The sequence below is a fragment of the Hemicordylus capensis genome, chromosome 5, assembly GCF_027244095.1.
Source record: "Hemicordylus capensis ecotype Gifberg chromosome 5, rHemCap1.1.pri, whole genome shotgun sequence".
NCBI classification, from domain to species: domain Eukaryota; kingdom Metazoa; phylum Chordata; class Lepidosauria; order Squamata; family Cordylidae; genus Hemicordylus; species Hemicordylus capensis.
The window spans coordinates 151,257,958-151,281,701 of NC_069661.1; the positions used below are offsets into that span (position 1 = coordinate 151,257,958).

A 23,744-nucleotide genomic window follows, 5' to 3' on the forward strand; every position below is an offset into this window, starting at 1 on the left:
GGGCAAATCCTTAAAAACAATCAACTCAGTTTTCTTTGTTCCTTGAAACTAGTGCTTGCTCTCAAGTTCAAAGTTGTTATGCATCTTTAAAGTGATTTTTCGTTCTTGGACCGAAGAGGTCTGTAACTTGTGTGTATTTTTATTTTTATTTTTATTTTTATTTTATTTAAAAACTTGTTCTTAATATCCTTGAACTTGTTAAAGGCATATTTCCACTCTACCCCCAAGTTCTCCACTTGCTACAGATTTTTAAATTATTTATGCTTTCCTAGCTTCACCTTCTTCCATACTACTCTTGTTCTTGTTGACTGGCAAAATGTTAAATGTAATCTTCATTCCTGTGGTATGCTGTCGAAGGAAATGTCCTTCTGCATCAGAAAGCAATGGTTGGCATGTATGAGTAGAGAAACTGGAAATGAGGTAGACTAGGAAATAGACCACTATGGTCGCTGAACTGGGATCCAGTTCTTGTTCCACCTGTTCTTTTTATGTCACTTTGGGCAAGATCCTTAGTTGCCTTATGTGGACACTGGGCATGCTGATTCTGGCTTTATTTTGACAGTTATTCAGAAAGGCAAATGTGTATGTCTTTAATAATGTTGTAAGGAACCTTTTAACCTAGATAAAATATCTTTTACCCTTTTGCCTTATAGGTTCTTAGGAACAAAGACCATACAAAGCTACCTTACACTAAACAGGACCACACTGGCCTGTGTAGCAGTCTGTGCTGGCTAGCTATGTGAGGTTATAGGCAGTCTACTCATATGAATGCTACATAGTGCACCTATACAATCTGTAGAGTCCTACTCCAGATCTGGTTTTCAGCCTGTGTATAACACCGAGACTGCATTTCTGATATTAGCAATGCTTTCTGCCCAGGATTAGATATAGGCTGTTGCTCAATCCACCAATGATCCTGTTAGGCTTTTTCATGGCCTTTGATCATAATAAACTGGAGTAGAACTGTAGAACCTGGCACATGTTTGGGAAGTTGTTGTCAGGTTGCTTGCTTTGTTCCTAATGCTGCTGCGTGATAGAGTCCTAGAAAATGATGATTGTTGTTCTTCATCCCTCCTGGGCATTCCCTAAGAGGTACCACAGAATCCCATTCTGTCCCCACATCTGTTCAACAGCAGTATCTGAGGATTCAGGCCAGGACTGACAATGGCTAGCTTCCAATTGTCTCTGTTGTGCTGAATTGAGGCATCTACAATTACTGCCCCTCAGCTGCAGCATTCTCCCCCTGGTTAATTTTCCAAAACCTGCATATGAACACAATCTGGAAGTGCTATAATTCCTAGTTTTATTAACTTTAGTTTCCCCTTGAATTTAAACATTTTGCTGCTCACTCCAAACCTTCAGGATAGGATAGGGTATACATTCCATAAATAAAATGCGCCTTTTCAATGAGACAGATGGACGTGCCATTTCTAGATTCTAACTGCAGTGGGAAAGCCTCACTGGATGCATTAATGCCTTGATCAGCAACGGCCGCAGCATTTTCCGGAGGTGACAGGGTCATGGATTTGCCTCCCCACACGATCAACAAAGTTGGTTGGCAGCTAGGCTCATAGCTGCATGCACTGCTCGTTCTATGTACACCCTCCTGCCTTTGAGATGGCAACAGCAGGAGTTACTTCTTGGAGGCTACCCATCAGGGAGCTGTATTTGGCCCTGGAGCCACCAGTTGATCACTAGCTGATCCCTACTTTCAGCAAGATCCTTTAAGATCCTCTATTTCATGAAAGGCTTAATTGGCTGTATCTGTGCCATCAGTCTAGCATCTCTTCCTAAGCATAGATTCTAGACAGATTGCCCTGTTAGTCTGGTACTTTGAGGACTAATACACATATTGTAGCATATGCTTGTGGGCCAGAGGCTACTGCATCAAATACATGAAGAGGTCACTTGAGTGGGTAAGTATGCAGAGAAGAAAGGTGGGTTTGTTTGTTTTTAACAAAATAAGGCCAAGAGGTTAAGCAATGCAAGAGAAGCAGTAGATGTGTGTCAGCACTATGAAGAGCACAAATGAATACAGAATCCAGCAAATCAATGTAAGATCCAAACAGTGAAAGAGTGATCTGCTTTGAAATAGGAACCGGTGGTGATGAATAGCATAGCAAGATCAGTAGTGTAAGCAAACCTAAAGGGAGACTATCACTTTTTGACATGAAATAACCTTTCCCAAGATTGGTTGTGATCAATGTTTGGTGTCACGTTTAATGAATTCCAAGTTGGTGGTTTTACTCCAGAGTCTCCCTTTTGGAACTTCTTTGTAAAAGTATAGTGACTTTATTGAATATCACTATACTGCTATTGAATGTTCTGGAAGATTGAAATGAACCCACTGGTTTCTGAACCTTACCATGTTTAATGTATGAGTTGTATCAGTTTATCTTCTTGTGTAGAGACTGTCCTGCTTGGCCTGTGTCAATGGCAGGGTTTGGCGGGGTGGCAGTAGCCGGATTATTTATTTATTTATTTAAACGTCTATACCGGCCAAACATTCATCTCTGGACGGTTAACATAAAACAATTAAAACACATATAAAAAGTTAAAACAATTCAACAATTTAAAATCAACCATAAAATTAAAACAGACAATTTTTAAAAGCTGGGAAAGCTTGGGTGAAAAGATGGGTTTTCAGGTGTTTTTAAAAAATTGCCAGAGATGGAGAGGATCATATCTCAACAGGGAGTGCATTCCACAGTCACATTAGACTTGATGGCATGGCTACTCTTTGGTCCCACGATAGTGTCGCCCAAGTAGGCAGGGGAACAGAGTTGCCACCAAGGTTTATTGGAAGAATCTGTATCTCCATTAAGATGTGGACAAATTTGTATGCATTCCCAAATCACTACTGCTTGGCCGAAAAGTTTGAGGGGATTATTCTTGAGCAACTCATTACTTATACTGGTAGTTAACTGCAACTTAAATCACCACTGTGTTATGTTGCTGTGTTATAGCAATGCAGAAAATATGCAGAATGATATGCTGGCTGTAGAATTTTTTTCTGAGGATCTCCACTTCCAGTCTGATCAGATTTCTAGTCCTTATGGTTGCAAAAATATGCTTGAAAGTGTATAGACCATACCTGGTGAAAACAGAGACTGGAGGAGTTGCTAAATAAGATTTCCAGGAGTCAGAAAATGGATCTTCAGTGCCTTTCATTATTACTTACCTCTTCTCAAGACTAGTAAAGCTTGAATAAATTATCCATAATCGTATACTTGCTGAATAAAGTATGCAAGATAGATTGCATAGACAGAGGCGTAACTATAGGGGGGCAGGGGGGGCACGTGCCCCGGGCGCCATCTTTTCTGGTCACATGGGAGGCGCCGCCATGACAAAAAAAAATTTTTAATTTTTTTTTAAATTTTTTGTTAATACAAATGTTTCCTGCTCAGTGCAGCAGCGCTGCAGCAGTCAAGGGAGCATGTCAGCGCCCCCTCCCCCATGAGCGGTCCCTTCCGCGCCGCCCGCCCCCCCCCATTGCTTTGCTGGCGTCTGGCGGCCAGTCAGTGGCCTGGCATGGCGGCGGCAGCGGGCGCTTGTGAGGAAAAACCTAAGTATAATGTAGTATGTTGGGGGCGCGGGGGGCGCCATTTCAGTGCTTGCCCCGGGCACCGTTTTCCCTAGTTACGCCTCTGTGCGTAGAGAAATTCTATGTCTTCTTAACTATTTCAGAGATAGGCAGGTCGCAAAATTAAACTTTTTAAGTGCAGAGTTTGGATTGCATAGAGACAAATTTCTAATTTCTTTTCATCCAATGGATACAGACTTCTGGACTCAGCCACTATCAGATAAAGGTCCCCACTGCCACCCAAGTATGACCATGAAACATCTTGGAGGTCTTATTCAAAAAGTCATCAGATCCTGTTATCAAACATTTTAAAAGTTCATCACGTTTAGCTGTTTTGCTCAGCCTCTGTGTTAGTGTGGCTGAATGTCTGTTTTTCAGTCGAATTATAGCTGTTTGCTTTTTAATTTGATGCACCCAGGTCTTTCAGTATTTACATATTTATTAATGCTATTCCACAGGTTGTGTCTTTTCTGAATTCATCATTCATAGCTAAAATAATGTCTATCATTCACTAAGGCAGAGACTTAACCAAACAATCTGATCTGTTGCTGCTGCTGTACCAGGGACACAAAGAATTATTTACTGTTGCACTTCCTTGCTGGTATCATTACTGTGTGAGTTATTAGGCACTTGAATAATATTATCTATTCACAAGGGCTCTAAATTTGACTAGAGAGTCTTTGGGAGTGACAAGACAGTTGAGAATGAGCCCTGGATTATAAATATTGGGTTTTTATAGGCTCTGATCCCGAGGAGCTGTGAATACCTCAGCGTCACAGTTCTTTTTCTGGTTTGTACAATGCCAACTGAATATCAAAGGTTTACAAATATTTCACAGAAACTTCCTGTGAACTGTAAAGGCATCTAAAAAGCTGGGATGCCCCCCTCCCCACTGATTGGCAGTCTTCCCTACTGCTGGATCATGATGTTTTGTGGGCTTGGATGATAGTCCTGGATTTGGTCCCAAATATTTGCTTGTGAGTGGCATGGGTATATGAGTTAATTTCAAGGCAAGGGATTGGACTTGTTGACCACTAGTCCTCCTTATAAGTATCTTATGCTCTTTATACTTCTTTTCCATTTGGAAGGCTCCTAGCAGCCTCTCATCTAGATTATGGATCAGGTCTATAGCCACGGTAACTCTGTGCAGGGACGTAGCTATAATTGAGCGAAATGGTTCAAAGAACACGGACCCCCAGCTCCTGAGGGCCCTCCAGCTCCACCTCTCCCTATTTTCTTCATTATCTCCCTCACTCTGGGGGGCTGCCAGAGAGAGGGATGAACACAGGCCCCCCTCTCCCTTAGCTACGCCCCTGACTCTGTGCTTCTATCAGATACTTTCAGGCTATTCACTAGGACCCATTACAGAAACCTGTGGCATTTAAGGTAAGGGTGTCACTTGCAAGGCTATTTTCCCAGTTGATGCCTCACTCAGATAGCTCCAATGACATTAGGTGCCCATGTGGTTTCCAGCTTGTGTAAGGCATACTTTCCCAATACATATGAGGTTGACAGGGAGAATGAGCAGCATGAGAATGTACTGTAGACGTGTACCTTTCCATTAACACTGCTCTTTTCACCCTTTGGGAATGTCAGAAGACACGTAGATGCAGATGGTAACATAAGGTACCGCCTTAGAGCTCTTGGGGCACATCAGACTGTGAGGCACAGCCTCCTTGTTCTTGGGCATGCAATTGTAGTTTGGTCACTTTTGGTTTGAACTGTCACAACGAACTCTACATGCCCTTGGAAAATAATGTGGAAACTACAAGGCTGTTCTTACACATAGGCAAACCTGGGCTAACGAAGCCAAGCCCAGTCTTGCCTGTGTGTGAGAACCGCTGGGATTGTGCCCGATCCCAGCAGTGCCTCAGCGGCAAGCCTGCCAAGCCAGCCACCCTCTTGAACAGGGTGAAGAGAGTGAGTGCTCTCTCAACCCAGTTTTGCTGATCGTCTGCCAGCCCCAGCTGCTTCGGGGGCTGCTGGCCGGCATTGGGAGCCTCCCCATAATGTACCGCACATTTGTGCAATGCATTATGGGAGTTCCAGGGATCTCCTGCCCCACAATCTCCCAGCTGCCGGTAGCGGCTGACAATCATCTGGGCGAGTGATCCACTGACCCAGCAAGAAGACCAGGATTGTCTGCGTGGGAGGTAAGCGACTAAGCATTTTAAGGCTTCCTCCCCTGCAGCGTGGAGTCCTTTCTCCGTGGTTGTGAGAAAGGACTCCACAACTGGTGCAAAATGTACCTACAGATTTTTGAGGGGGCCCTCTTGATTAGAACAGCTAACTCCAGTCTTATGTGGGTTACATTGACTTCCTATCTGTTTCCAAATTCAGTTCAAGGTGATGTTGATTACTTTTAAAGCCCTATATGGTCTGGGTATCTCAAAGACTGCTTTCTGCTAAGTGAGCTTGCTCTCCCATAAAGCTCTTTGGGAGTGTTGGGGGAGCTTTGCACCATACGCTTGTTGGAATTTTACTGTGCAACTAAGCACTGTATTTTTCCTTGGCATACTTACATAAGTAAGGCATACTTAACCTCTGTGTCTATGTGTCTATGTTAAGTCCTTGGGTGGAATCAGTCTTCAGTTCTGTTGATTGGTTGTTTTATCAGTTCAGTTGGTTTTGCTCTCCCCCTCTTACAGAAGTGACTGTTATCTTGTTAGCTAGTATTAAGAAATAGTACATAATATGTTTCTGCAACTAAAGTTAAGCCTCTTGTTTAATTCCTTATAAATCAAGGAATCACTCTGCAACAATGCTGTCATTCAGGGGCGTAGCAAGGTTGGAGGGGGCCCAGAGACAAGATTTTAAAATAGGCCCCTCACTGATACACACACACAAACACACTTCACAATATATAGTGCACTCACACTCACATCCCCATTATGAATACGGTGAATATCTAGTTCACATTGAATCTAGTTTTTTTTTACTCTCTGCTCTTGCCGATCTCCAAGAGACTCAACATAATTCATAGGGGGTGCAACATGGGCGCGTGAAGAGTCATGTGATGCGCCTCTGGAGGGGCCCCTTGAGGCAGTGGGGCCCCAAGACGACTGTCTCCCCTTGCCTAATGGTAGTTACGCCCCTTCTGTCATTTGCTTAGGCTGGGTTGATGTGCATGTAGGAGAGGGCCTACTCTGTGGTGGCCCTTCAGCTTTGAAACCTCCTGCCAAGGAGGGTTCAAAGTGCTCCCGCACAACCTTCAAGAGGATTTTAAGGACCTGTATGTTCCACCAGGGTTTTGACAGTGATGGGGAGGGGTGACCTTGACGGTGAACTGTTTGCTGCATCTGCTTCATTATGTGAATTTGATGGTTTTGTATTGTATGCTTTTCATTTTCTAAATCTCTCTTGTTAGCAACCTTGGGACCTGCTGGCAAAAGATGGGATAACAAATAAATAAAGTTGGAGATCAGGTGCAATTTTACCATGTTTCTGATTCTTCCCCCTCATCCCCATCTTCTCAACATGTGAACAGCTTGTGCAGGCTCCCTTGGTGGTTTCCACAATGAGCTTTGGAATCTGATGGCCAGGAAATTTAGGACCAATAAATGGAAGTACTTTTTCACACAGTGCATAATTCATCTATGGAATTCTCTGCCACAGGACATGCTTATGCTCACTAGTTTGGATGGCTTTAAAGGGGGCTTAGATGAATTAATGGAGGAAAGGGCTACTAGTCTGATGACTATAGACCACCTCCAGCCTCAGAGGCAAGATGCCTCTAAATACCAGTTGCAGGGGAGCAATAGAAAGAGAGAGGGCATTGTCCTCACCTTTGGGTTCTTCAGAAGCAACTGGTGGGCCACTATGTGAAATAGGATGCTGGACTAAATAGGCCTTGGACCTGGTCCAGCGGGGCTGTTCTTATGTTCTTACGTTCCAGGTATTGTTCAGGGATTTATGGGGCTCTGATCTAATGAAGAGACAGATGCGGAAAGAGGATAAAAGCAATCTCTGAAGGTTAGTAAAGAAGATTGTTGCTGATTCTCAACAATTGCATCAGTGAGCATATAGATATGACACAGAGAGTAGCTAGAGAGGGAAGCCACAGTTCAAACTAGCAACCTTTCCCCACCATCTTCTTTACAAGGTAGGAGGTTCAAAAAAAGGGGAGAGTTGGGCAAAAAGAGGATGGGCTTATATTAGACAAATAATACATAGATTTATAGATAGATACATAGATCCAGCGTGGTGTAGTGGTTAGAGTGCTGGACTAGGACCGGGGAGACCCGAGTTCAACTCCCCATTCAGCCATGGTACTAGCTGGGTGACTCTGGGCCAGTCACTTCTCTCTCAGCCTAACCTACTTCACAGGGTTGTTGTGAGGAGAAACTTAAGTATGGAGTGCACCTCTCTGGGCTCCTTGGAGGAAGAGCAGGATATAAAATGTAAATAATAATAACAATCCTATATAATAAGAACCCAGGGTGTGCGCCCGTGTCTCTGGTGTCTGTGTCCGTGTCTCCCTCAGCCAAGGGAGACACGACCGCAGGCACCAGGCGGCCATGTTGGCCAGATGGCCGGCCCGGCCGCGGGGAGGCTGGAGGCGGCGGCCACGGGACCAACCGCGGGACCGGACGGACTGCGGGGAGGGCAGATGCGGCAGCGGCGGGACCGGCCCTGCCGCGGGAAAAGCTGAGGCAGTGGCGGCAGGTCCGGCCCGGCTGCAGGAAGGGAAGCGGCGGCCTCGGCCCGAGGACGAGTTGCGGCCAAGGCTGCGGCGGAGCTGCGGCTGAGGCCAGAGGAGGCAGAGGGCCCAGGCCGCGAGGCGGCGCGCTGCTGCTTCCGTGAGGGGGAGAGAAGCCGCCTGGAGGAGCCGGCCCCACCTCAGCAGGAGCGGGACCCGGCGGCAGCAGCGCCGCCAGCCAGGTCAACCCCACGGAGGAGGCCCAGGTGGGGGAGGGGAAAGGCGGCGGCAGGTCCGGCCCGGCCGCGGGGAGGGGAAAGACGGCGGCAGGCACACTGCGGCCGAGCCGGCGGCCGAGCCTCAGCCAGAGGAGGCGGAGGGCCCCCGCCAGGAGGAGGCGGCGGGGGAGGCCAGGGAAGACGGCAGGCCCGGGGAAAGCCAGAGCCCTGGGTAAGCGGGCCCTGCTGAGGGCCCCAGCCGGAGGAGGAGGAAGCGGCTGGGGAGGGCGGAACAGGCTACTAGCGCTTGTTAATTTAACGGGCTGAAAGATACTAGTAAATAATAATATAGCACTTTAAGTTGAGATAATTCAAAGCACTCTGCGTTACCTTGAAGTCTTACAGCCTATAAGATAGGTCAGTATTATTTCCCCATATTACAGAGCGGTGGGGGGGGGGAGTTTCTGAGATAATGATTTGCCTCAATCAGGAGCTCCTAGCCTGATCATGTTTGGGAAGTCTCAGTCTTCATGTGACCCACACAGTGCCTCTCCGGGCACTGTCAGTGGGGGTGGCTTCTTTCTCCTCTGATTTGGCTCACTGGGTTTCTTGTTCTCTTTAATTTTCTTCAAGATCCAGAAAGTCCCACAGGTTCAGATCTCTTTAAGGAAAGCTGTTATTGTCTCTCTGCAATATGGGGATGTTCATTTACTACTACTGCTACTATGAATATGTATATACTGCTCTTATATTTATATACCACTCTTCAACCAAAGTTCTCAAAGCGGTGTACATAGAAAAATAAATAATACATGAATAAGATGGCTCCCTGTCCCAAAAAGGCTCAAATCTACAAAGAAACGTAAGGCAGAGACCAGCAACAGCCACTGGAGGGATGCGATGCTGGGGTTAGTTGTTCTCTCTCTGCCTAATATAAGAGAATCACCACTTTAAAGGGTGCCTCTTTGCTCAGTTAGCAGGGGTACTGATTTAGTACTACCCTCTTACAGAGAAGAAGGAGAGGCAATTTTGTTCTCCATTGCTCCTGAAGACAGGACAAGAACCAGAGGGTTGAAATTACAAGGAAGCAGACTTAGGCTAGGCAACAGGGGTTTTTTCTAACTGTAAGAGCTGTTCAACAGTGGAACAGTTTGCCTCATGTAATCATGGGCTCTACTTCTCTAGAGGTCAGCAGACAAAGGCTGGACATCCATCTGTCAGCGGTGCTATAGAAGTTTCTGCATTTAACAGGGTTGGATTAAAACAAACACAAGGTCCATTCCAACTCCATACTTAAATCATTATGTATTTTTGATTCTATGTAGAAATGGGCATCACTGCAAATTGCAACACAGTGTGAAACCCTGCAAGATCAAAATAGCTGGCTCCCTTCCTGATTCTGTTTTTTTTACCATTGTCTCAATATATTAAAGAGCTATAATCTAAGTGGTGGTGGTGGAGGAGGAGGAGGAGGAGGAGGAACCTTTGTAAATGACAGTTTCTTGGACTTCAGAGCTTAGCTTTTAAATGAGTCGGTTTGTTGGTATTCAACACCATTCATCATGGTATAATATAATTTGTAGCCAAATATTAGAAATAGGGAGGCAAAACATAAGGCATATATTTTAACCTTATCACTATTTATCCACTCCTGGTTCATCATAGTGCTATATGTATCAGGAGCAGAGGAAGCTGCTATGTGGGGCCGGTTCGTAGTGCCATTTTCAGCTGAACCAGCAAACTATGGCTTGTGCTTGCCATACATGCCAGGATTAGAAACCATGGGTTGACCCTGGTTTCTGATCCTCATTTCAATCCTGGTTTGCAGGATAGGTTTGCAAACTAGGAAGTGGGGAGGGAGTCACCGCAGACAAGGGGAGGAGGGCATATATATATAAGGATATATATATATAAGGATATAAGGATATACATATATAAGGAACCAGCGTGGGGTAGTGGTTAGAGTGCTGGACTAGGACCGGGGAGACCCGAGTTCAAATCCCCATTCAGCCATGATACTAGCTGGGTGACTATGGGCCAGTCACGTATCTCTCAGCCTAACCTGCTTCACAGGGTTGTTGTGAAAGAGAAACTCAAGTACGTAGTACACCGCTCAGGGCTCCTTGGAGGAAGAGTGGGATATAGATGTACTACTACTACTACTACTAATAATAATAATAATACCTTTGTAAAGAAGCAGATGAAACAGTGGACCACCTAATCAGCTGTTATAAAAAGATCGCACAGACTGACTACAAACAAAGGCATGACAAAGTAGCAGGGATGATACACTGGAACATCTGCAAAAAATACAAGCTACCTGTAGCCAAAAATGGGTGGGACCATAAAATTGAAAAAGTGGTAGAAAATGAAGATGTAAAAATATTATGGGACTTCCGACTACAAACAGACAAACATATGCCACACAATACACCAGATATCACTGTAGTCGAGAAGAAAGAAAAACAAGTCAAAATAATCGACATAGCAATACCAGGGGATAGCAGAAGAGAAGAAAAAGAAATAGAAAAAATCACCAAATACAAAGATCTACAAATTGACATTGAAAGGCTGTGGCAGAAAAAGACCAAAATAATCCCAGTGGTCATTGGCACCCTGGGTGCAGTTCCAAAAGACCCTGAAGAGCACCTCAACACCATAGGGGCTACAGAAATCACCATCAGCCAATTACAAAAAGCAGCTTTACTGGGAACAGCCTATATTCTGCGACGATATCTATAACCATTGACAATAAAATTCAGCCATCCCAGCTCTTTGGGAAGGACTCGATGTCTGGATAAAACAAACCAGTCAATAACACCTGTCTGACTGTGTAAACAAGAAATAATAATAATATATGAGCCTGAGGCTCATTCACATGACATCAGATCATGGTTTGGCATGACCTCTGAACCAGCTACCTATGCAGTTCATGGTACACGTGGCAGCTTTGCAATTGCTTCAAGAGATATTTTTGCAGTTGCAAATATTGCTGCAAAGTGTACCCCCGTACTGATGATTCATGTGGTATTTTCTCCATGAGAGAACAATTGAGTAGAACAAGGAGGGTTATACAGACACAATTCCTTGAGCACAGAATTTCTAGATCTTTTTAGAAGCATTTCTGGGTGTTACAAAATTACATATCCTCCAGACATCTCTATATTCTCTTTAAAGACTTTCTATAAGCTTACTGTTGGTACAATCCCATATTTTCAACTTGTGAACATTAAATCTTCCGAGAGCAATAAAAGATCAAATAATTGGCAATTCCAGTAAGTGTTTGTCTTTAAGAGATAACAGATCTGCCCAAGTGCACCTGGAATGACAAAACAGGCTTCAAGAGACACATTTCAGAGCCTTAATTGGGAGTTTGGGCATTAGAGTCCCTTGGTGACACATTTAAAAGAACAGCTATGAAAGAGCAGGGCTCTGATACCATAATAGAACAATTGGATCTGTCAGTACAGAAAGGAACTGAATGGTTAAGAGAGAGAGACCTTCTGAGAGTGAAGAAGAAGAATTGTTTCATGCTTTACTGCTGTGCCCCTGTGCCATTTCAGAATTACCCTTTAGCTTCTAATTCCTGAAATTTAGAGGGATCATTGAGAACCTGCTGAGAATTAATTGGCACGTGCCCTTTCACTTTCTAGCAACAACACCACTGGGTAAAGAGCACGTCTTGCCTCCTTCTTTCAGTCTTGTGGTGGTTTTTTTTCATATTTTCCTCCTGCTGTTCAGTGGTTGGTTGTTAGCGTTATTCTGTGTAGGGCAAAGTTGACACATTACTGAGAGAAATAAATTTCCCCATAGCTGCCTTGTTATTTTCCTGAAGAAGGCCGACAGTCTTCTCTTGAATGCTTGTCTCTGAGGTCTCTGTGCCATGATTAGTTGTTGTGACTTTGCAGTAGGATATAGCACTACAAACTGTGTTAGTTTTAAGGGACTGTGCAACTCCCAGGGCCACCAATTAGGCTACAAATCAGTGACGTTTCAGCTAAAGCTGATCTCAGACTAAAGGAAATGCTTGTGCGTCAAGTGCACCTTGATTGACCTCCTAGAGACAAGGTCTTAAAGGACGAAAGGAATGTATTCTTTATAGACTCTTGTACCACCAGCAGAATAGCTAGTCCCCAAGGACATTTTATACCAAAAAAATCCACTCAAAGTTGGGAATCAGAAGACTTTTTAAAAGTAGTCGTGAATTAGTAGGATACTCAGAAGACCTAAAATAAAAGGTAATATAGATTAATATATTATAAAAGTAGTATAGAATATGAATATTATGTGCTGTATGCTTGCTTACTATGCTCAAGTTTTAGCCACAGTTGATATAGCCCTGTGCTACTAACAATTCTGTTCACTGCAGTTTTCACAAATGTATCCAGGGTGCACTGCGTTAACCATGTAATGCCGCAGAATGTACACTCAACAGGAAGCTGCAGCCAGTCCCAGTTCCCAACAAGTGTACTAGAGTGCTACATTCACGTATTATATTTTTATGTCTACATCTTAGCTGTACCCTTAAAAATATAATGTGTGAAGTGGATCATGCAGCCATAATTATGGAAATGCTTATCACTGAGGGTTAGCTTCTAGAGTAGGAAGGAGCCTATGACTGAAGTACACTTTTGTGAACATTATCTTAAATACTCAATTACTCCAATGTGTCATTCCTAGGCAGAAAGGGGAAGAGGGTGTGCTTAATTGGAATTAATTACATTATCTTCAAATGTATAAGGTGTAGCGGATTAAAGCCTTTGTCTCAGAGCAGGCTCATGTGAGGGAAAGAAATGCTGATCATCCCTGCTGAGCTGCCTGGCCAGGCTTCTCCTAAAACTATTCTGTATTATTGGTAGGTTCAAAATGCTGCCACCACCCCCACCCCCCACCCCCATGTCTGTAGATATTTACTGGGCTTGGGGTGGGATAACCCAGAAAAAACTCTCTTAATTTGGCTCTTGGACAAGTACAAAAATTTTCCATTTGCAAGCCTACACACATGGTGAGAAAACTGATAGCTACAGAACATTTGAGGATGGGTTTGCACCAGAGAATTCCCCCTTCACCCCCCATACTTTTCCCTGAATCCAAAACCAACTCAGAGAGGCTTGTAAAAAGAAAAGAACTTTTTTTAAAAAAAGTTGTTGTTTTCAATTACTACAGACTACTTCAGTCTGAGGCTTTCTCAGCTTGAGAATACTTAGTAGGATTATAAAAATAGATTGTCTTAATGAACGCTTAAAGGTTTACAGAGGCTTTTGCAATGCCCTAGGTGTATTGAGCGTAGGCTAGTGTTTACTTCTATTACATTGCAGGTACACTATAATAGAACAGTATCCAGAATATGCAGAACGCACAAACCAAAGAAATATAACATCCCTAACGCAAAGTCTTACTAAACAAACTTTCCCCTAGACCAAAGTTCCCCTTTCCTTGAATTCACCAAACTCCTGATGGGACTTCAAGCCTCCTGTAATCCTGTCTTCCCAGGCTTTACAGTTATCCTCTTGCAGCCAACTTCCATGGTCACATGTCCTCCTGTGCACCTCCAGCCTAACTTCTTCTAACAAAGAACTCACTTATTCCTGGCAACAGCTCTCTAGGTCCTACCCACCTCGTGTGCTGATTGGCTGAGCCCTGGAGTTCACCAGCCTGTCAGTCAAGACAGGGTTCACTTCCAGTTAACTCTTTAGAGGACAGGGAGCCGGGTCACTACATAAAGCTATTATCAATGTGAATTCTGATGGCTGCCTTGCTTTTGGATCGCCAAGAAGTCCCGTAACATGGGAGGAAGATCTTTTACCTACTTTGATAATCCATACTGAATACACTGCAAATAGCTTCCCTCCTCCTCCCTGCTGCATTCCCAGTTGTATAATTTAGTGCCTTTTCTTAATTGTTCTTCCAACTTCAAGAAACAGTTTATTAAAATAATGCTGCAAGCAACTTGATTGAGCTTCATTTCCCCTGCTAACTCAGCAAAGAAGCACCTTTTAAAAGTGGTGATTCTCTTTATTTAGCAGGGGAGAGCAACTGGCCCTATCCATCCCCAGCACAGCATCCCTCCAGTGGCTGTTGCTGGTGTCTATCTTACGTTTCTTTTTTTGATTGTGAGCCCTTTGAGGACAGGGAGCCATTTTCTCTATATCTATGTGAACCACTTTGGGAACTTTTTGTTGAAAAGCGGTATATAAATATTCACTGTCGTATTGATATTTCTTTGACGTTCTTTGACATTCTTTGATGTTCCAGGCAAATTGATGGAAAGCATTCTCAAGGATAAAATTGTAAAGCACATAGAAGAACAGGCCCTGCTGGGAGTGAATTAGCATGAGTTCCACAAAGGTAAATCTTGCCTGACCAACCTTTTGGAGTTCTTTGAGACTGTCAACAAGTGTGTGGATCAAGGTGATCCAGTTGACATAGTATACCTGAACTTCCAAAAAGCTTTTGACAAAAAGCTTTTTCCTCATCAATTACTCCTGAGGAAACTTAGTGGTCATGGGATAAGGGGACAAGTACATGTGTGGTTTGCTAACTGGTTGTGGTTTGCTAACAGGAAACAGAGGGTAGGTATAAATGGAGAGTTTTCACAATGGAGGGAATTAAGAAGTGGGGTCCCCCAGGGATCTGTACTGTGACCGGTGCTTTTTAATTTATTCATAAATGATCTAGAAGCAGGAGTAAGCAGTGAGGAGGCCAAATTTGCATATGATACCAAACTCTTTCGGGTAGTGAAATCCATAACTGATTGTATAGAGCTCCAAAAGGATCTCTCCAAACTGGGTGAGTGGGTGACAAAGTGGCAAATGCGGTTCAATGTTGGCAAGTGTAAAGTGATGCACATTGGGGCAAAGAACCCCAACTTCAAGTGACTGACCAGGAGAGGGATCTTGGGGTCATGGTGGACAGCTCTTTGAAAGTGTCGACTCAATGTGCAGCAGCTGCAAAAAGGCCAATTCCCTGCTAGGGATCATTAGGAAGGGGATTGAAAATAAAACTGCTAATATTATAATGCCCTTATACAAAACTATGGTGCGACCACACCTGGAGTACTGCGTACAATTCTGGTCACCACATCTAAAAAAGGAACTGGAAAAGGTGCCGAAGAAGGCAACCAAGATGATCAAGGGCCTAGAGCACCTTTCTTATGAGGCTAGGCTACAACACCTGGGGATTTTTAGTTTAGAAAAAAGATGACTGCGGGGAGACATGATAGAGGTCTATAAAATCATGCATGGTGTGGAGAAAGTGGATAGAGAGAAATTCTTCTCCCTCTCCCAGAACACTAGAACCAGGGGTCATCCCATGAAATTGATTGCCAGGAGGTCTAGGACCAACAAACGGAAGTACTTTTTCACACAACGCGTGATCCACTTGTGGAACTCTCTGCCACAGGATGTGGTGACAGCCAACAACCTGGATGGCTTTAAGAGGGGTTTGGATAACTTCATGGAGGAGAGGTCTATTGACAGCTACTAGTCAGAGGGCTGTAGGCCACCTCCAGCCTTGGGGGCGGAGTGCCTCTGGGTACCAGTTGCGGGTGAGTAACAGCAGGAGAGAAGGCATGCCCTCAACTCCTGCCTGTGGCTTCCAGCAGCGCCTGGTGGGCCACTGTGCAAAACGGGATGCTGCTGGACTAGATGGGCCTTGGGCCTGATCCAGCAGGGATGTTCTTATGTTCTTATGACTGCTGAAAAGCAGGTCTTGTAACTCTCTCCAAAGGAAATTAATGTCATGATTGTGTGTGCGCGTGTGCATGCATATGCGTGCGCGCGCACACAAATGCACTGCAGTTGCTCAGGCATATCTGATTCTTGAACTGTCTGCATAAAAGTAAGCATAGGATATCTGTTCCCATTATCAAGTATTGAAAGGCAAAAAAATGTACAAGTGGGATGCACTAGTATCTGGACTAATAAGCTCCCTCATGGAAATTACAGGTCATGTGTACAGGGACCACAAAGATACACTAATTCATACAACCTATTCCTTTAAGTAATTTGTACCAGGATTTGAGCCCTCTAAGGGCCCTCTAAGCACCCATAGATGATCACATAGGGCCTACTGCTAGCTCCCTGAACCAGGCCTATGTTTCTGGGCTTCAGATATTATAACACCATTCAAGATCTGCAAGCAAATGGGTGCTTCTGAAATTCTATCTGATGGCTGAATTAGTCTTAAGTGATGAGCCCTTGGGTCATGTGCTTTCACTCCTGCTTAGAAAGCTGTTCTTGCACATGAGCTTAAAAGACGTAAGCAGGAAAAAATGGTTTTAAAGTTGTCAAGTCTGGAATGCTTCCTGAAAAATACTTTGAAGCACTATAGAACTCACATTGTAAAGGTTGGCCCTGCGAGTGAATTTAGGTCTATGAGAAAACATCATGCAATCACACTGGAAGGAATCAATGACAATAATTCCTTGGCATAATTAATCCATGGGATTCTCTGCTGTGGAATGTGGTGATGGCCACTGACTTGGATGACGTAGAGACCTAGAGGCTATTCTCACGACCAGCAAAAACAGGGCTTGAGGTCTGAAGGCGGGGTTATCACTCCCGTGTGAAACCTCAGCAAGCTCTCAAACAGGGTTCTGTCAAAAGAGGGTCACCCAGTTCCCAGCCCCTCCTCTAAAACCAGGTTTAACAAGCAGGGGAGGTTGCCTACCCCCTCCCAGTGCTCGTGTGGAGCCACGGGACGCTACTTGAGGCCCCCTCCCCTCCTCTTAACCGGGATACCATAGAGCCTGGATACCAGAGTGCCCTGCAAAGCAAGCAGAATGTTTGGGGAAAGCTTGCCCAGCCACAGCACTCAGCAGCACTCGCTCCAACTTTCTTAAAGTGACCGGCACCTTGCAAATGAGCCCAAGGGAAAACAGGAACATGCCATCCACCCCATGCCAGCATCGTGAGAGAGCAGCAGTCCCATCGCCTGTGCAGACCCTGCAGCTACCCTCCGGTGCCTTCCTCCCACTGCTGCCCCAGAGATGATACACCCCTAACCCCCAAGGCAAGGGCAACATCCCCCTCTCCTGAAACTGCATAAGTGATGAGGCTCCTGCTCTCCCCTGCCTGGTGCCAGTGGGGGGGGGGAGAGGCGGGAGGGAGTTCATGCTTGTCCACTATATGGTAAGAAGAAGCTCACAACAGGGAGGCAGCATCAAGGGAAAGAGCTGCTGCCATGGGGAGAAGGGCTTCCATTGGCGGAGACCCACCAGTGCTCGCTTTCCAGAGGCAGCAAGGGACAGTGCACACAGCAAAGAGTGTTCCTTACCAGCAGGTGACATCATGGCACAAAAAGGCACAGGAGCTCAAGGCAGCAGCCTGGCAGATGTTTGGCTTCGGGCAGTGCTCTCTGCACATGTTCTGAAGCACTGTAATCCACGTGCGCTTCCCACCTGAGGAAAGATGCTGGGGCCAACGCCTTGAAACACAGCCCCCCTTGTTTGTGCTAGCCTGCCCAATGGCCACCCTCACCTGAGAGGAGAGAAGAGGTGGGGTGTCCTGACATTGAAGCCTGGGGGCCTTGGGTTGGCGGATAGGCATGCAGGGTGTTGCAGGACAGAATGGCAGGGTGAGCTTTGTGGGGAGATAAGAAGGCTGCCTCTTCTCAAGGAAGGAGGGCAGTCCCGGTGCAAGATTCCTGGGATGAAAGAGAATTCACAGGCCCCCAAATAGATGGGTGAGGTGCAGAAGGATGGGTGGCAAGGGGCACCTTTGAAAGAATGGCATGAGTGTGGAAGAATTGCTCGCCCACTCGCCTGCTCGCCCACTTGCACGTCTGCTTGCTCGCTTCCTCCTCGCCACTTGCATGTTTGCGCGCCCCTCCCTGCAGCCCACCTGTTCTCTCGCTTGCCACCTCTCAGCCCCACCCCAGGCCCAAACACATGTCCCTCATTCTGGCAAGGAAATGTTGGCAACCCTAAGATGTATGTGAATGCATGTGTCTAGGAAGTGTGTGTTGGGGGGGGGGGTGTCTGCTCTGGTGTGTCATGAGTACTGCACACCAGAATCAATGGTGGGGGGGCAACCTGAACTGCCAGAGATGGTGGCATGGGCAGAAGCTGTGCTCCATGCAACAGCACTACAAGATCCCACACAGTCCCACAGGTGCATCTATCTGACTCCCTGCTCCACGCGCCCACACAAGTGGCTGCTAACTCCGCCCATGGCACTAGGGTTGTGAGAGGGGCGTACTGTCCTTACATATGGGAACACATGCCCCTGGTCCCTGAACACCTAAGGGTGTGCGCTTGGCATGCCGTTCCTCTGACTGTGTAGTCACTCTGCCTAATAAAGGCACTTCCCAGGCAACCATCATGTGAATTCTTTGGGGATCCATTGGGGGTGCTGTTTGGCTCACTGGCACTCAAGCCCTGCCCTATCTGCAGGACTGTGCTGCACAGAGGATGCAGAATGAGCTGAGCAGTGTTTGTGTGTGTGTGCGTGTGTGTGTGTGCGCTGACACACATGCCATTTTCCCTTTGTACAGCTGTCGCAGGGGGGGCATGCACCCAGCTTCACTTTGGTCCCTGGGCCCACTCCAACCTGGCTATATACCTCTGCAGGGTCAGCAACCCCCCTTTTCTGTTTGCAGGGGGCAGTGGGGGTGGCCAGGGAGTGCTGCTGGGGGCCAGTTCAAAAGGACTCGGGCTAGAGATGCGCTCAGCAAAGGCGCTGAAGGAGCAGCCCAAGATTAAGCCCCTGCCCTGCTCAGAATCCAGGGAAAGGCAGGGCAGGGAGCAGCAGCAGTCTTGCCAGCACTCTCCTCCTTCCCAAGCAGGCGGCGGCTGCTCTGGGTGGGTCTGTCGTTCTTGCCAGATTTGGCTTTTTTAAGCCAAATTCTGGGTTACGGCCCATTTGACCCACGAGTATACCCCTTAGGTTCTGGGCCCGTTTCGGAAACAGGCAGGAAGCAGGCGGGATGGCCAGCCGGCCTTCCCGCAGGCAGGGAAGCCCCTTCCTGGCGCGCAAAGGGCCCTGCCGCGCATCCCACCTCCAGAGGCTCCCAGAAGTCCAGCTAGCTTTCACACTCGCTTCCAGGCTAGAAAAGCGCCCAGAGCCACTCCCAAGTGACAGACACGCTGGAGGGGCCAGTGGGCATGGGGCCGCCGCCAAAGAAGCCCCAGGGCTGTGCCTGGCTCACGGGGGGGGCAGCAAGCCGGGGCCCCTCTCCAAGGCCAGTAGACTGTGGCGGTGGTGACAGAACCGGCTGGTGCTGACCAGGGCTGCTCCGCACCGCTCCCGGGGGAGCCCTTTGCACCCTGTGAGGAGATGTGCGGACGTGCTCCATACCAGGAGAGTGCAGGGCCCTCAAAAATGTGGGGCCCGTAGCATATGGCCAGTGGACGGGGTGGGTGAGTGGGCAGATGTTCAGCATCACCCACCTGCCCGGAGGTGCTCTTACACCCGGACCATGCGGCCCTTGCCCATGGCCCCCAAGGTGTGGGGGAGGCGTTGAACGGCCGCTGTGGGTTTGCCTGCCACCACCGCGAAGCCAAATTGCTGATCGTTACAAGTATTCTAGCCACCATGTCAGTGCGGCCAGGGGCAGGGTTGGGGCAGGACCTCGTGGTGGTGGCAGGTGGAGTGGGAGCGACCGCTGGGCTGACTGTCCGTGCAAGCGTCGCTGGTTTGGCCTCATGGCGGCAATGGCAGCGGCGGGGGGGGCTCGCAGTGGCATCAGGGGGCTCACGGCAGCGGCGGGGGGCCTCACGGTGGGGGCGGTCCAGGTGCCCAATTTGCCTGGGTGTGCCACTGAACTCACCTGCCCACCCTCTGCGCCATCATCAGGATGCAGAGGGTAGCAGTGCCAATGACGGTGGGCAGGTGTGGGCGACACTTTGCTACTCACTCTCCCACCCTGCTGGCACTACCAGAGTGGCAAGTGGCAGCATCAGGGCAGGTGGGTGATGAGGACATCCTCCCCAACATGCTCACCCACCTACGCCCATGCTGGGTCTCTTTGTTTGGCTCTCATGCTTTGTCCCTCCTGGATCTGGGGTGTGCGTTGGGGGGGGTGGCTCTTCCTTTGGGGCTGGCTGGCAGCTGCAGCTGCTCTCTTCTCTCTCCTTCTGTCCCCCCTGCCTTGTTGTGGGCTGGGAGATTTGGGCATCAGGACAGAGTTCAGTGCCTTTGACAGTGCTGCAGTTGCCAGGAAAGGGTTAACTGAGGCTACCAATCAGGGTAATCAGGTACCAATCAGCAAAGCGGGACTGCAGCTTTGAGCCCTCTGAGTGGTCTCCTTGGGTCATGTGACCCCCCTGGCCACTCAGGGGGCTGCTGCTGCCAGGGGCAGGGCTGGAGGACCAACATTGCAAGCTGTGGCTGACTGCCTTGAAGGTAACCCTGTAAAATTGACCGTCAGTCTCTCACGTTTGCTGCCGAAGCTTCACCAAATGCGCGTGTGTTTTCTGTGAGGCTTGAAATATGCAGGGGGGTCACCCTGTTTTCTGCTCGTGTGAATCGCTTCCTAGACAAATTCATGGAGGACAACTCCATCAATGATGACTAGTCTTGATGACTATACGCTACCTCCAGATTCAGAGGCAGGATGCATCCTAATACCAGTATCAGAGGAGCAATGGCAGGAGAGGGGGCATGCCTTCATCTCATGGTTTGAGATGGGGGCCCCTTAACATTTCAAGCTAATATACATTCTCTCTCTCTCTCTCTCACACACACACACACACACACACACACACACACACACACACACTTTTACACATTTGCATAATGTTCATTCCAAAATTGAATTCTTTTACAATAAAAATCTTATTCTGAAGGCTCATTATTCAAAAAAAATGAACATCTGAAGTTGAATCCTACAGATTTCCAACTGTTCTTTTACTTCCCTTTTGCAAGCTGATTAATTTAAAAAATCTGTTATCTATTTAATTCCTCTATAAGTGCAATCTATGCAAAATAGCTTTGCCCAGTTAACAACAGGCCTCACCTACTAGTTGACTATATTGGACAAAAATCCAGATCTTGTAGTTGCTCCTGTCTTTAAAACTGACAATGAAACACTTTATATAGCATACACAGAGGCGCTCCTACACCTGGACTTCGGGGCCAAAGTCCAGGGCTTCCACACCCCTTGGAGACCCCCAAATCCTCTTTCGTTTGTCCTGCGTAGAGTGGTCACCATGCTGCACTGCTGGCCCACACTGCACCCGGCGGCCAAGTGTGATTGTGACCTGCGGCGGGTGCTATAGAGAGAGAGAGAGTGGGGAGCGGGGAAAGAAATATGTGGGATGGGAATATGTTGCGTTGTGTGTTGAAATGTTTCTGCTAATGCGTCTTTGCATAAATATACCTGTTTTGTATTCTTACATTCTTGTGAGTTCAGTTGCTGTTTGTGCCCTAAAGAACCCACATATTAAAAATACTGTGTGTGTCACGGTGTGTGCAAGGGGATGGTGCTTAATTTCCATGGTGGTGGTGAGACTCCAAAGGCCTTTAGGTCCAGGCTCCAAAATTGTCTAGGTGCACCTCTGAGCATACAAGTGTATTGCTTTGCTTCTGCCACAAAAGCAGGAATACCATGAAGAAAAATGGGCACAATTCAGCAAAACTTGTACACTTTGTGCCATGAAATTCTTTGTGTTTGCTGCTGTGGTTTGTTAACAGATAAGACTATCATACTACTGCTTGATCCTGTTTCCCAAATTCAAACATAATGGAGCTCAATAATAGCTCAAAAGTATGCTCATTTCCAATAGTCTAAACTAGATGATAGTCTGAACCAGGGTAGTGTGCGCATTAATTCACATTTGTAAGAACGGTTAAAGATAATGTTGTATGAGAGAGCCTTTCGGGGATGAGCTGGATAGGATGCAGTACAATGATGCACTTTATGATTTTCTACTGGTTTGTTCTTTAATGTGGTTCATTCCATCTGATTTTTAAAAATGTGATTTTGTTTTAGTTTTTATAATTTCTGCTTGACTGGGACTGATCTTTCTAAAGTGGCATTTATTTGTTTAAGTAACATTTATTTAGTAAGTTTATTTTAAAGATAAACAAGGTTGTATTACATTGTTGTAGTAGAGCAGCGGCTAAAGAGACTTAGCCAACTTATTATCAATTAAGCCCCCAACTTGAACTCTTGCTTTGGCTAGGGCATAAACATTAGATAAGCCACTTTCAGGCTCAACCCATCTGAAATATGGAATGTCGCCTACAGGGATGTTATAAGACTACGACAATGTTATGAACTATAATTACTTAAGAATAGTGCTTCCAATCTTTGAGCACGTCTGAGAGAGACAGCGTGTATGACCAAGACCACCCCTTTCTTTTCCATTCCATCCTCCCTTCCACAATGGCCACCCCTGTATTTAAACCCTTGTTTCATGTTAATTGCCCCCACCCACCCTCCCTTTTCTCCGCAGAGGTAGCAGTCTCTGTGCGCCCTTTCAGCTCGGATTCAGTCATTTCAGTGATCTTCCCCTGGACTCTCCCCTCGCCCCAGCTTCCAGTAGCATCATGTGCACTGGGCAGCTTTTCCCCAAGTCCTTCTCTCCCCACACCATCTCCAATCCATAGCCCTACAATCTGTCCATTTGCCTCACCACTAAAGGTTTACTGCTTAACAATACCAACGCCCACTCCTAGCTTCAACCTGCCAACAACCCTGTGAAGTAGGTTAGGCTGAGAGAGATGTGACTGGCCCAGAGTCACCCAGCAAGTTTCATGGCTGAATGGGGATTTGAACTCGGGACTCCCCAGTCCTAGTCCAGCACTCTAACCACTACACCGCCGCATTTCCCCTGTCGGCACTGCACTTTAAAAGGGTCTGGCAGGGCGACAGCATACCTCCCTGCTGCCCACTTGCCTCGGACCAGAAGTGACCGGAAATACTCGACACATGTACGCACATTGTGCTCACTCGCACGTATGCGCATCGGGTACTTCCGGTTACTTCCGGTCCAACGAGGAAACAGGGTGGCAGGGAGTACACTGCCACCCCGCCAGACCCTCTTAAAGTGCAGCACTGGTGGATGAAATGCGGTGGGTGGGGTCAGAGCACCCTCCCCCCCTAAATGAATCCCCCCGCCTTTGAGCCATCCCCAGCTGATTCCATGCACATCCCTAATGGCATCAATAGTGTAGCAGCTGAGGGAGCTTGTATGCAGCAGCGAGCGATGCAGCACGGTGCCGACGTGTGCTGCTTGCATCACTTGATGCTCACACACTCTGCAGGTGCACTGCCTGCTATGGCCGGGTGGGGAAGTGACTAGGACTGCTCTGCCTCTTTCTCTCAGTCACCCCCCCCCCACCCGCCGCCAAGCCCAGCG

At 46.9% G+C, this 23,744-nt stretch overlaps 1 protein-coding gene across 1 annotated transcript in view; it reads left to right on the forward strand.

Moving 5' to 3' along the window:
* LHFPL3 (LHFPL tetraspan subfamily member 3) overlaps positions 1–23,744 on the forward strand; it is a 442,507-nt gene that overhangs the window by 280,572 nt on the left and 138,191 nt on the right. The window lies entirely within an intron of this gene.